General features: G+C 55.3%; 1 long non-coding RNA gene across 1 annotated transcript; it reads left to right on the forward strand.

Moving 5' to 3' along the window:
* LOC122114015 lies at positions 1-11472 on the forward strand. The gene is made up of 3 exons (XR_006148503.1): positions 1-125; positions 3883-3884; positions 11461-11472. It is a non-coding gene; the product is annotated as an uncharacterized LOC122114015 (long non-coding RNA).
* The last annotated feature ends 310 nt before the right edge of the window (positions 11473-11782 follow it).

Genomic DNA, 11782 nt, shown 5'->3' on the forward strand with positions numbered 1-11782 from the left:
TCGGCCAGAGGATATCTAGAGTCACCAAAGCCGCCATCGCCCGCCCCCCGGCCGGAGCCGGGAGGGAGCTTACCGGGTTGGTTTTGATCTGATAAATGCACGCATCCCCCCCCCCCTGGGAGGGGGTGAGCACCCGTCGGGATGTATTAGCTCTAGAATTACCACAGTTATCCAAGTAGGAGAGGAGCAAGCTACCAAAGGAACCATAACTGATTTAATGAGCCATTCGCAGTTTCACTGTATCGGCAGTGCATACTTGGATATGCATGGCTTAATCTTTGAGACAAGCATATGCTACTGGCAGGATCAACCAGGTAGGGGAGCGCGGCAAGCCCCGAGGGCCTGGGAACCTCCCCCGCTCCTCCTCCTCCCTCCGGAGACGGGGGGCGGGTGGGGTGGGGAAGTGGGGGAACAGAGGACACCGGGGCTGGCAAGCGCGCTGGAACGTGCCGCCAGGTGGCTGACCGCTGGCACGTGGCAAATCCGGGCGAGCGAGGGGAGAGAGAGAGCGACACCGGCGAGTGACAACGGGGGGCTCTCCTCCTCACCTCCCCCGACGCGCGTCGTCGCGGGCCGACAGAACGGAGCGCCCAGGCGGCACGGCCGCACGGTGCCCACACACCGCGAACCCGACCCCACAACCCCCCCACCTCTTTCCCGATGGGGTGGGCAGAAGGAGCTGAGAGGGAACACGGGCAAACCAGGGTATCCATCTGTCTCTCCACGGGGACCAGACGTCAACGAGCGTGAGCGAGGAGAGGACAGAACCCAAACCCTCTCTCCCGGCCAGCGGGCGATGGCGAGGAGAAGACGGGGAGCCAACGAGGGGGAGCGAGGGCGGCGAGGTGGATCCCGGGTCGCCGCACACCAGAACGACCGGGCAGGCCTGACTGGCCCGAGAGCACACACGAGGTTGGGCGTGGAGTGGGCGCAGGAAGGGAGGGAGGCGCGGACCTTGATCCGGGAGACCGATGCCACCGACCAGCGAACGCCGGCAGTGACCTGGAAGACCAACACGGGTGGGCCAAGCCGGCCACCAACTAGACCCAACTGCCACCATCCAGGATGGCGGCGCTGGCACATGGGCGCAAGCAGGCCACCGCGCGGTGACGAGCAGTGAGAGGAAGAGCACGGAGAGGGCAGAGGATCCTGTGGCCAGGGGGGGAAGGGCACCGCACCGCACCCAAGCGCAAGGGCACCGCATCACCGACACCCTGCCTGCTGGCCCGGCGGGCACAGGAGCGGCGGCGCGCACACACGGACGGGGAGGAGCGCAAGGCCCCTTCTCCGCCTGGAGGCGGCGCACCGAAGTCCACGGTCCAGCTGGCCAACCGGCCGGGTCGCGTGTGGCGCACACTCGAGCATCCATAAAGCCAGGGGCGACACACACAACGCAACGCACACCACATGGCCACGGGGTTTTTCTCCACTTCCCTCAGAAGCCGGCCCGAATTCACTCGCTCGCACAGATGCGGGGGCGAGCACACAACGACCCTCGCCACCGCGGACTGGCCGTGCCGGCAGGGGTTCGGGGGTCTGCGGCGACGACCCATCGACGACAGGTCACCGGTAAACGACGGCAGCCGGAGGCGGCGGCAGGGACCCCGGGAGGTGGGCGACACCAAACCCAACGCACGCGAGCACACTCACACGCAGACACCGCCTGCACAGAGCAGACAGGGCCAGGCACGGGAACCAGGGTTGCGCCAGGCAAGCGGCGGAGACATGCCAAGAGAGAGCACAACACCCCGGATCTGGGACAGGGGCGGGGACGAAGCCACATGGCTCCAGACGGAAGAGACGATGAGGGCAAGCCTACGCAGGGCGAAGCATGAGGGAGGCGCAGGAACCCGGGACAACCGCGCAGGCACGCGAGGCGGCGCCCAGCGGGAGGAGGCACGTGACGCTGGCTTCGGGCCCTCGGACGGCCAACTCGGCCCTCGGACGGCGGGAATCTCACCACCATCGCCCCCGTGGCATACCGGTAGTCCCGCTGGCAGGAGCCCTCACGTCATGAGCAAAACCAATCCGGGAAGACCCTTCAAAAGCCACAGCCACCGCGATGACGTGCCTCCCCCACAACGGGAGAGCAGCCTCACGAGCTGAGCGCCGTCTCCCCCCCCAAGAGAACACCACACAACGCCCAACTCGACCGTCCGCCGGTGGCCGGCCACCAGGCCAAACCTGTGAGGATAGCGGAAGGCTGATGCGGGTGAGGAGGGCATGCCGGAAGCACAACAAGAAGAGCAGTGGGAGGGTCACCGGGTCGGGTCACCGGGGTGAGAGGCGAGTGAGCAAGCGGCCACCCCCTCACACGGGCGAGTGGCGCAGCCGCAGACCAACGGGGAGGTGAGACCTTTCCGGGCACAGCCAGCACTCCAGGTAAACGAACGCGGGATCTCACCACTCCCAACTCCGGGGCGGTCCCGCGCAATGCCTGGGACACCGAGCCGGCCGACCAGCGGACCGGAAACCCCCAGCGTGGCAGCGGCGGGCCCCCCCAAAAGAGGCCCGAGAGGGAACAGGCAGCTCGCACACACCTCAAAGACCCCGTGAACGCCCCCGGAGCCGCCTGCGCCAGCAGGGCCCCACCGCATCCATCCACACTGCCGGGCACAGCACCCATCATCGACCGCCTCTTTTTCGGCCGCGTGAGCAAGGGCCCACACACACCGGGATCCTCAGCTCCAGAGGGCCAGAACCCCCCTGAGCGGCACACCACCACGGGCACAGAGGCCCCGGAACACCGCGGGGCCCAGCGCCCGCACAGCACCATCATCACCACCGGGCGGCGGCCCACACAGACGCTCGGGAACAGCGTTGCCAGGGGCCGGAGGGGGAGGGGGACGAGACCCCCAAAAACCCCACGGCACCCCAAGCACGAGGCCGGGAAGCCACACACCAGACGCCCTCGCATCGTGGCCCGGCATGGGCTCCAGGCTCCGCCACTCGACACACTGCATGCGAGGCAGGGGCGGGGACGGATCGGGAACGTCCTCCACTCACCACACCAGATGACGGCCAGGGAGAGGCCCCGCGGGACCCTCCCCCAGCTCGGAGGGGGTAGGCGCAGACACGCAGTTACTGACGTGGGCAGCCACTAACGCTCAAAAGCGGGACAGGGAGTGGCAGGGCCGCGGGAGCCCATCGGGTGCGGGCCCCCACCAACCCAGCAGCGCACGCCGCTTCCCGAATGAGGATCGCTAGAGAACCTCTCCTCACTCTGAGGGTGGCCCGCACCCAACCCCGACGGGAACCCCGCCGGGACCAGCACACATCAGAGGCGTCCATCCTTCCCACCACGGGGGCAGGGAGGGGTGGGGCAGGGGGGTTCTGCGGCAGCAGCAACACCAACCCTGGTCAGTCGGCCTTGCCGTGCGGGGCCAGAGCAAAGTCGCGCACACGGGCGGAAAGCCCGCACAGGCCCGGCTCGCCTCCCACTGCAACATCTAAGGTCCCCCGGTGCAATAAAAGCCAGGTGACACGGCAGGGAAGACAAGCCAGGGCCAGGGCGGCAGCTCATGCTGGGAAGCCACCACCCAGCGCAACAAGGGAAGAGCGCTCCTCTGGGGAACCGCCTCGACCCCCCCAGCAGAGATGTCAACCTCAACGGTAACTTCTCACTCACACAAGCCCCACGAACCCAAGGACGGCCGGGACACACCACGGGCAGCAGGCTGGCACAAGGCAGCGGACAATGCCAGGATCCGGAACGACACAGCCACTCAGCCTCAGACACCTGAGAGAACCGACCGGGAGCGTTCCGGGAGCACTGCAAGAGGGCAGAGCGCGAGGCGCGGCTTTTCACACCACACAGCATGGGCAAGCACGGAGCACCGACCCTCCCTCTCTGCGGAGAGAGCCGACCCCCGTGCCGATAAGGAGTCACGGGAAGAGAGGAGCAAGATCAGGGCGACCCCCTCATCCAGCGTGTACAAGTCCCGGACCTCCCGGCGAGGGCAGGGAGAGCGCAGCCGGACCCGGTTGCTGCACCCCTGCCTCCCTGCATACCACTGGCGCCAGCACGGTGGGACGGTGAGGGCAGGGGCCCATGGGCAGAACGAGAAGAGCGTTCCCATTCACCATGAATGTCCGTCCCTCGCCTGGCGCAGCTTAGGCCCGGGCCCAAAGGAGATCGCAACATCACCACATCAATCACACCGAGGGGGTGGAGAAGACAGCCACACGGCACTCGGGAGGCGGTGGCCCAGGAAGCTCAGCTCCTGAGAGGGGCCAACAGCCTGGGATAAAAGCGTAGCAGGACAGACACCCTTTCGTGAGTAACGAGCGAGGTAAAAAGAAAAAAGAAAAAAAAAACGAAAAAAAGAAATGAAAAAATACCACGGGCTTAAACGTCCCTGGCACTCGGGATAACCAGGACAACTCTGCCGGGCACAGGACCGAAGAAGCTAGAAAGGGAGAAAAGAAAAAAAAGAAAAAAAAAGCCACGGACAGCGCTTGGGAGTAGCGCAGCTCAGCGGCCGACCAGGCCTGCCATCGGGAAGCGGCAGGTCGGGGGAGTTGGAGAGCTAGGGGCAATAGGAGAAAGAAAAAAAAAGAGCCACGGAGGTCGGGCGTGCCCAACTGCAGAACGGGGATGCCGCACACGCACAGGCAAGGCAGGACTCGCCCCCCGCCTTTTCCTCCTCAAGCCAGCCACGGCGAGGAAAGCACACCGCGCGGGCCTACCTACGCACCCCAGGCAACCAACCACTCTCCTCCTCGGCGTGCCGAGGCAAGGGCCAGAATCCGGCACCGGGAGCCGGGGAGAGATCAAGGACGACGGGACTCACTCAGCCACCAACCACCAACCAACCACCACCACACCCACGAGCCACCACAGGGGCACAGGGCCTGCTCAGGGCAGCGGGAGCCCAGGGTGCGGGGGGAAGGACAGGGGGACCCGGACCGGGAAGAGACGGGAAAGGCCCGGCACACAGCATCCGAGAGAGCCCCCAAAGACCTGCTGACAGCCACTGGGACACAGCATGCCAGCACCCTCCTGCAGGTACAAAATCCTCACGTCACCATGCCAAAACCAGGTCCCCAACACATCCCCAACAGAGCCAGCACGCACACACCCGGGACTCCCGGGCTCGGGTCCCCGACTCCCGGGGTGCTCCCTCCGCCTCGAGTTTTCCCCTACGCAGGGCCCACAGGGCAAGTCCACGCAGATGGTAGGTAGGTCCCGGCCCCGAGGCTCGCCTAGGCCGTGCCCAAGGCTCCTCCCGCCGGAGAGGTCTGTCCTCCGGCCGCCGGGGCCATGGAGGAAGGCCACACAGGGCCGGCGACCCAGGCCCTCGCACCCGGCATGCGCCAAGCTCTCACTCGGAGGTGACTCCGGGGAGGAGGAGGTCCGAGTCCGGGCCGGGACCGGCCCCACCACCTATCCGCTCACCCAGGGACCCTCTCCCCCGACTCCCGAGACGTCCCTCGTACTCTCCTTTTTTCGCCCTCAAAGACCAGAGTCCAGGGAGGGGAGGAGGACAAGGCCTCGGGCCCAGACAAAACTACTGGTCGACCCGACAAAGCTGCCACCCCCTCACAGACGGGCACGGAAGAGAGAGCGGCAACGCATGGCCCTACCCCGCGCTCGCCTGCGGGCGCAAAGTCCGACAGAACAGCCGCCCCGGTCCCACCATCTGCCTGCCCGTCTTTTTTTTTGGGGGGGGGGGTTGTTTGTACGTTTTGTTTTCTTTTTCCCCCAGGTGGAAACCAGAAAGGAAAAAAAAAAAACTCCCAAAGATGGGTTGGCTCCAGCAAGAGAGGAGCCCTCGGGAGGCACCCCGCTCACTTGTGAAAGTCCGCCCTCGCCCTCCCCACAACACACTCCCTCCCCCCGCCCCCACTCGCCACCCCTCACAGGCAGGGAAAGGGCAGGGGGAAGACCAGAGAGAGGTTTCTTCTAACACACAGAGAGTAGGTACGTCACACACACAGGTCTGGAAAACCACGGTGACAGTGCAATGGGAAGCGTGAGTCCACTCATCCATCACTGAATGACAGGAAAGCCAAACGAGAGCCACTGGCTGGGTGGGGAAGGAAGGGGAGGTGGCACCCGTGTGTCGCTTATCCCCGGGCACCACACCGGACGGAACGACCTTCTCACCAGTTCGTACTCTAGCCTGTCCAGACAGCTAGCCTTTTCTAATAGGCTCTGCCACTCTCTCTGAAGCAGGATTCGGGGCATGAGGCGATGAATCTAAACCCTACACACAGGCGTTGGAGGGTAGAGGCATCATCACTCACATGCCTGTGGTGGAGGACCTGGACCTGAGCTTGGCGGTGCACAGTGTGTGTGTGTGCGGGGCTGGGGGGAGGGCAGGTAGGGAACCCTAGGAGGAAAGACAGGGAGAGACGAGGGGCCCCGGCCCAAACAGAGTGGAGGCCCAAACAGAGTGGAGGCATCAGAGGGGCGATCCTATCTCCCGGGGGCGAAGCACGGTTAGAACCCACAGGCCCGGAGGGCGTACTTCTCTTTGGAGTTCGCACTGGGAACATACGCAGGCACAAGTGCCCCAGCACACACATCGCATCACAGATGGGTAGAGAGGCAGAGCCAGGGAATCAGGCATGGCAAACACTCTATTCCGTCAACACACACACACACACACACGTTACGGTGTGTGTACAATATCCACAAGGTAAAAGTTTATTCATCTGTTCCCCAAAGAATAAGAATAAGATTATGTCAGTTACAGGGAAGTAGATCGATGGACTAGGAGCGCGCGGGGGGTGGGGGGTGGGGGGCTGCCGGCGGCGGAGAAGGACCTAGAACAGGTGATGCCAGGGGAAGACAGACCGGTGGAAAGACAGACCGACCTACCGACCGACCGACCGACCAACGGCACAGCACGTGTTTTCCCTCCTATGTGGATGCTAGACCTAAATATAACTGGACATGGTAAGCTACACAGCACTCCGGGCAAACAGAGTGTGTGTGCCCCCATGTGTGTGACACACATACAGTCCTTTTGTCAGAAGGTGTAACTTCTCTGAGCATTTAAGATATTGCAGAGAAGACATAAGACGTAATATCCATAAGTGGCATGACTGTGAAGGTATTATAACAACCGGACATGTTAGGATTAAAGCTGGAATTAGGAGGACAGAAACGTACCTGTCCTAACGCTTTTGGTCATTATTACAAGTATATTTGGTTTAGGATCTTTCAAAACACATTGATTTATCCTTCTGGACACGATGGTCTATGACCACACTAGTAAATAGCCACTTCAAAGCCAGATCATCGGTTGGATACGTTTCAATTGGTTTATATTGCATCCTCCAATATTTTTTTCTTCTTTTTATTCTATCTTCTCGCTAAAGATCCAGTGGTATAAAGCTACTTTTATTCTCTTAATATTCCATAACTGAAGTGATCTGCTTTGTTTTGCAGCTTTCTCAGCTTAACTCACTGAGGCCTATTTAGTCACACATGATGAGAGGTCCAAAAACATCTTTGGGGCCACGGATGGCTTTTGTAAAGTCCATTTGGGGAAATAGCAAATATAATCTACCATGTCCTAAAATGTAACAGATTATCTCTATGGGACCGATAGAAATATCCAGATGTGCCCTGTCAACAGCCAGTTATTTTAATTTACTTAAGGGAAATCAAGTGAATAAAAGTCTATATAGTTCAAGAAATTTTATTCTGATACCTATATAAAAAGTTTACCTGAGTAGGTGAGGACATTGGTTTATATTGCAAGTGATTCTAGAGAAGACAGAGAAAAGAGAATAGAGGGGGATTGTCCCTTGCTGTTGGGTGTGGGGTGGGGTGGAGAAAATAAGGGAAAAAGAAGGCCACAGATTGGATTATTAGAGTGAAAAACCATGGTGAAAATGGAATGGGAAGCAAGTTTACTCACCAATCATGTAATCATTGTCCTAGTTCTCCAGACAGGTTGTAATCTTCTTTTCAGTACTGGTGCTCCAGCCACTCTAGAAAGCATACATGTAAGCTTCTACTAGCGCTAGACTTTCCGTACTAATTGTAGTCTTGAGCGTCTTTTCACAACCCAGCTTCTCAATGCCATAATAACAGATAACTGGGGAGCCACATTAAAAAAATAGCCTTCCATGGGCTGGGAAGGCGGCTCATTGGTAGAGCTCTTGCCTTGCATGCCTGAGGCCCTGGGTTCGATTCCTCAGCACCACATAAGCAAAAAGAAAAAAGCTTGGAGTGGCGCTGTGGCTCAAGTGGTACAGTGCTAGCCTTGAGTTGAAGAGCTGAGGGACAGCATCCAGGCCCAGAGTTCAGGTCCCGTGACCGGAACCTCCCCCCCACAAAAAAAAATAGCCTCCCAGGAAATACAGGAGCCATTTAGTCAGCTTGCCCCACCCACACCCAGAAGGGAAGATAGAGGGTGGGTGTTGGCCTAGTAGGGAGGCAGAGTTCCACAGGTAACTGAGATAACTTTTGTTTTGTAAATGTAGTCATGGCAACGACTTAGTTGCAGTGTTGCTTAGGACCTTTTAGAAGAAACTGGAATTCCAAGAAGAGAAGGACTGTTATCAGGAAATATAGGCAGGAAGCCTCTCAGAGAACTACCTTTTGCAAAGGCCAAGGCCTAAGTTAATGAGTGCGTAAGATAAGAACACTGCAAGAAAGCAATCTTAAGGTAGTGTTCTATACAGAATATATTAATAGACTTGAAAAATACAAGAAATATCACATGGAAATGATTCATACAAAACAAAAAATTGAAATGAATTCTTTATTTCTTCTTTTCTTCCTTACCTTTTTTTTTTTTTGGATGTGAGGATTGAGCTCAGTGCCTGGGTGTTGATATTTACATTTTATTTTTTCCCCAAGGCAGCTACTAGTATACATTTTTGGGCAACAGCTCCACATGTGGTTTCCTGGGGAATCCTTAATCTCACAGTAGACTAAAAGACTACCCTGTTAGGCCAGCTTGGAAACGACCCTTAGATTTCTCTCAGCCTTCTAAGTAGCTGTGGGTTACAGAGATGAGCCAGCAGCATAAGGCTAATGGGGCTCATTTTGTACAGGGGAAATTGTCTTTGATTTGGAACTGGAAAGCTGTGCTATGTATCTATAACAACTGTAGTTTCAGGTCTGTTGAAGGTTTCCTCAGGGCTGATTAGTACTGTGTAATGCAGGACCACAAGGCGGGCAGAATCACATGAGGCGGCACTTTATGGTGCCAGTAAAATCAAGAAGCTCTCACTACCCGCCAAGTGTGATGGGTATTCCTTCCTTTCCCTGCCCTTGCTCAGAACAATAGAACGACAGTGAGCAAACTCCATCTAGTGTCCACTTTCTGAAAATACCATGCTTGTGAATTCCAGTTTCCTCTCATGAAATGAATGAATCAAGGAAGGGTGGGGGTGGGGCACTGTAGGAATTGAGATTAAAAATAATCATTGCAGGCACCATGAGACCAAAGTTTGAATTATAAGATTCTAAGGTATTGTATGAAAAAGACAAGAGTTTTGGCTCAAGGAATTAGAAATAGAAAAGAAAATGCAATCTGTGACTAAACAGGAGAGAAAATGAGAAAATATTGGTTTGAGTTTTGAATGTGATTGGTTAATTCTATTTTGAATGGTGAAGGCCAATACTCCATTTTAACTCCAGCTAAACTATTGTATTGTAAATCTTTTTTTTTGTGTCGGTCGTGGGACTTGAACTCTGGGCCTGGGAGCTGTCCCTCAGCTCTTCAGCTCAAGGCGAGCGCTCTACCACTTGAGCTACAGCGCCACTTCCGGTTTTCTGGTGGTTTATTGGAGATAGGCGTCTCAAGGTCTCTCCTGCCCGGGCTGGCTTTGAACTGCGATCCTCAGATCTCAGCATCCTGAGTAGCTAGGATTATAGGCCTGAGCCAGCAGCGCCCGGCTTGTAAATCTTTTAACTTATGCTTCTGTAAAAATTACAAACAGATGCTAACCCTCATAAAGGACACATTGTTAATTCCTCCAAGGGACAATCTGTCTTTATCTCTTTCTTTACTGTGTGGCTACACCTAAGCGTCTGGGGCACTATCACAGAACGTTTTATTTATATACGACTAGTTTTCTACCAGTTTTGAGCCACAGCACCATTTATGGGTGTCTCCCGCCAATGGTGGCTTTGAATCATGATCCTCCGATGTCTCTCAGCCATCTCAGTACCTAGGATTATAGGCTTAAGCCATAAGCACCCAGCTCAGAGACTAATTATGTTTACAGCAAAATGTACATTTGGAACTGAGAAGCTACAGTATCTAAATGATTGAGGTCGCAGCTCTACTACAGATTTCCTCAGGGTGAATTAGTATTATATTATGCAAGAGTGAAAACTGGCAGATATCAGTACTGTCCTGTGTGCTTCAGTCAGGCAGAACACGGTGCAACCAAGGTATGGTGCCAGGATAATCACTGATATGCCAGAGTCCAGCCATCACCAACGTTCTTCTCCCTCTCTAGGCAATGTTATGGTGAGCACTCGCCACCTACTGTCCATTTTCTGCAACTACCCAGGTTAGGAATTCCAGTTGTCTGACAGGAAATAAGCCAGAGAATTCTTGTGGGTCCAAAGGTGGGGTAAAACGCAGGGCACTGTAGGAATGCAACAGAGTTCCACAGAGGTGCAACCACAGAACTCAGTCCAAGATTTGATTTGTCTTCTGGGCTGCCTGACACTCTCCACAGATTATTCAAAGCAGTGGTATTGGTACCAAGCTAGGTAGCAGAGCCAGAAAACAAGCAGTTCCCTCTCCCCCTTAGCCAACCTCCCCTCACACTTCACAGAGAATAAGAAATGGAGGAAATAAAGGGAAAGAGGGGGCAATATGGGTTATAGATTGAGGTATGAAAAGCCACTTCAGTTACCTTAAACTGACATTTAATATGCCTAAATAATAGCAATGATCTTCACATAGTGATGACATATGATTTCAAATTAATTTATTGTCATATGATTTCGTGAAATTTTATCTCTTGAGAATAACGATGGAGAGAAAAGTTAAGGATAAGGAAAATCTCTCTAACCTTATCGCTTCTGGCATAAACATTTAACATGTTCTGGAAAGGAATTACTAGAAAATACAGTACATTTCCAACAGAGAAAGAATTACACTATAAGTTGAAGATATGGCATCGTTGAATGCACAGCATTAATAATGCATGCATGATGCCTAGGTTTGAGATAAAGACATACTAATGAAATGTTACACATACAGTTTGTATACACAAACTGTATACACCTAATAATAGGATATCAAAATATATACAACAAATACTGCCACAGACATGGTTTGGGGATTGATGAGGAAGGAGAGAAATAAATAGAACAAATAAGGGCTGGGAAGATGGCTCAGTGGTAGAGCGCTTGCCTTGCATGCCTGAGGCCCTGGGTTCCATTCCTCAGCACCACATAAGCAAAATGAAAAAAGACGGAAGTGGCGCTGTGGCTAAAGTGTTAGAGCGCTAGCCTTGAGCTGAAGAGCTGAGGGACAGCGCCCAGGCCCAGAGTTCAGGCCCCACAACCGGCCCCCACCCCCCCCAAAAAGAGAAAAAGTCAGCCTGCCATTACATCACACCTGATCAACAATAGTACATAAGGCTGAGTAAGGCTGACCCAAAATCCTTCTTAACTTCAAATCACATGACTTTTCTTCACTCATTGCCTTTGCAATAAAACAGAGGCCAGAGGATCCATGCTAGTGCAGACTCTGACATCAGGTCACAAGAAGACAGACAGGTAGAGAAATCTGAATCCCACCTTGCTTTTGTCTCATTCCTTTTCACTGTGAAAGGGCCTTACATGCCTTCT

This window comes from Dipodomys spectabilis, unplaced genomic scaffold, assembly GCF_019054845.1.
Source record: "Dipodomys spectabilis isolate Male_0828 unplaced genomic scaffold, ASM1905484v1 ptg000103l, whole genome shotgun sequence".
Taxonomy (NCBI): Eukaryota; Metazoa; Chordata; class Mammalia; order Rodentia; family Heteromyidae; genus Dipodomys; species Dipodomys spectabilis.